This window comes from Castor canadensis, chromosome 9, assembly GCF_047511655.1.
Source record: "Castor canadensis chromosome 9, mCasCan1.hap1v2, whole genome shotgun sequence".
Classification (NCBI taxonomy): Eukaryota; Metazoa; Chordata; class Mammalia; order Rodentia; family Castoridae; genus Castor; species Castor canadensis.
The window spans coordinates 137,995,213-137,997,334 of record NC_133394.1 but is presented as its reverse complement, the minus strand read 5'-3'; the positions used below and the strand labels follow the sequence as shown (position 1 = coordinate 137,997,334).

Here is a 2,122-nt window from a genome sequence, read left to right as displayed (position 1 = left end):
TGTACATATGCATTGTTGGTATGCCCACATTTCTTTTTCTTATAGGGTCCATCTTTGAGACCTTATTTTTCATAATTACCTCTTTAAAGAGCTTATCTCCACACTCACATTCTTGATACTTAAGGTTAGGGCTTCTACATGAATTTGGGTGAGAGGCCACAATTTAGGTCATGATACATGGTATAAATATATAATATCTCACATAATTTCTAGTTTTTAAATGCTTGATTTTATATTATTTATACATACTGGTTAGTATTTCACAATATTCTTTATTTGCATGTATGAATTTATGTAACATCAAAATAATTTTTGAACATATCTAGTGACTCCTCAGTTCTATATTTCTTTGTAATTAAGAGGATACTACTGATATAAATGAAGTCATATATATATTAATTTCAGAGTTTGATTATTGCACTAAAGGATGGTTGTACAATTTTCATCCAGTTTTGAAAATCTAAAGTACTTGCAGATTCTTAACAATACCTTTACCACCAGGTTAGAACAGTAAGCATAATATGACCAATTTCAGTAAGTAATGTCTTACAAATAAAAACACATTTAAAGTAGCTTTAAATGTATTCTTCACAAGTTAATTGTTATATATTTTTATATCATGTTCACTATGCTTAAGAATTAAAGCAAATATATTACTTTGATGAAAACATGGGGCGTTTTTCATTCATGCACACACACACATGTATATACATGCATATACATGTATATACAGGATAATATTCAACCCAAAGGGAGAAAAAAACCCCACTCTTCTTATTTTTTTAAATGTATCCACATACAAGTCAGATATACATTTTCAATACATCAGAAGCACCGATAATTGTAGCTAATTTATAACTACATGGCATTTCAATAAAACCAAAATGAGACCTGCAGGTTCCAATAAACAAAAGCTTCCAATGGACTAAGGGCAGTCAGTAATCAATATGATCATTCAGAGGATTATGGCTGTTCCTTAAGGACTGCAAGTTCAAATCTGTCAATATCAGATGTAATCATTTTATATTAATTTATTTGTAGTTCTGCTTAAATTCTTTATCCAAGTATAGCATATGAAAATGTCTTTTCACAAGCAAAAAATGTGGAAACATCTAAAAATTAAGGAGATAATTTTTAAAGAAACAGATCAAATTCCATAAGCTCCTGTTGGAAACAGGAACTTGCTGGATAGAATTCCTTCACTTGTTGTCTTTTTGCATTCACTTAAGTGGACCATGTCTTCTGTGTATTGCTCTAAGAGCTCACAAAATAGATCCTGCCACACAGGTAGTAAAAAAATGTTAGAAGATACAAAACTAATTTGCACCATCCTTTTTTCTGACAGTATGCTGGAATATCTGCATTCAAATTGTTTGTAGGGTCATAGAGTCCTGGTCTGCTCACAACCAGTCTACTCATATACTTTCAAATATGATATGCCAAGAAGGGCATATTGACAAGCAGTGTGAGCCACCTTGCCACCAAAGAAATATAACACAGAAGAAAGCACAGGGTTGGGGGGCGTACTCTGGAAGTATAAGAGGATGCAGTGTATTACTCTGGTCTATAGGATTCCTGTAATCAGTCTTCAGCTCATCTAATGCTGTAATTTGCCAGACTGTGAAGTTGAGCACGGGAGTGAGCGCAGCACCAGCATGTAGCAGAAGTCTGCAAACATAATTATACTCCATAGCCAGGGAGGAGCTGGCGGCCATGCTGGTGCCAGTGGAGAAAGGCCAAGTCTTGTCTAAATGGACCATATTTACTTATACAAATTGTCCTCTGTGAATCACTCGCAATTATAAGATGAAAGGTATAGCCTGATTTCTCATAGGAAAATTTGAAGGTTTTTAACTGATTTTTATTGGTTATCGTTGTATAGCAAATTATCATAAATCCTAGGGCTAAAGACAACAATCATTGTTTTCTAAGAGTCATAATCCATGATTAACAACAAGGCTGGGTGGTTTTGGCTCAGAGCCTGTCACTAAAGTGAAGTCAGGCTTTGAGCCAGATTGGTCTGAAGGAGACTGAAGGATCCACTTTCAAAAAGTTTACTCAAAAATTTATTGGCTCATTGCTTGGTTCCTCACTGGCTATGTTCACCTCCCCATAGACTGGC

General features: G+C 34.5%; 1 pseudogene; it reads right to left on the bottom strand.

The window, feature by feature from the left end:
* Nucleotides 1–1,254: 1,254 nt before the first annotated feature.
* LOC141410825 (protein cornichon homolog 1 pseudogene) lies at nucleotides 1,255–1,678 on the bottom strand (annotated as a pseudogene).
* Nucleotides 1,679–2,122: the final 444 nt, after the last annotated feature.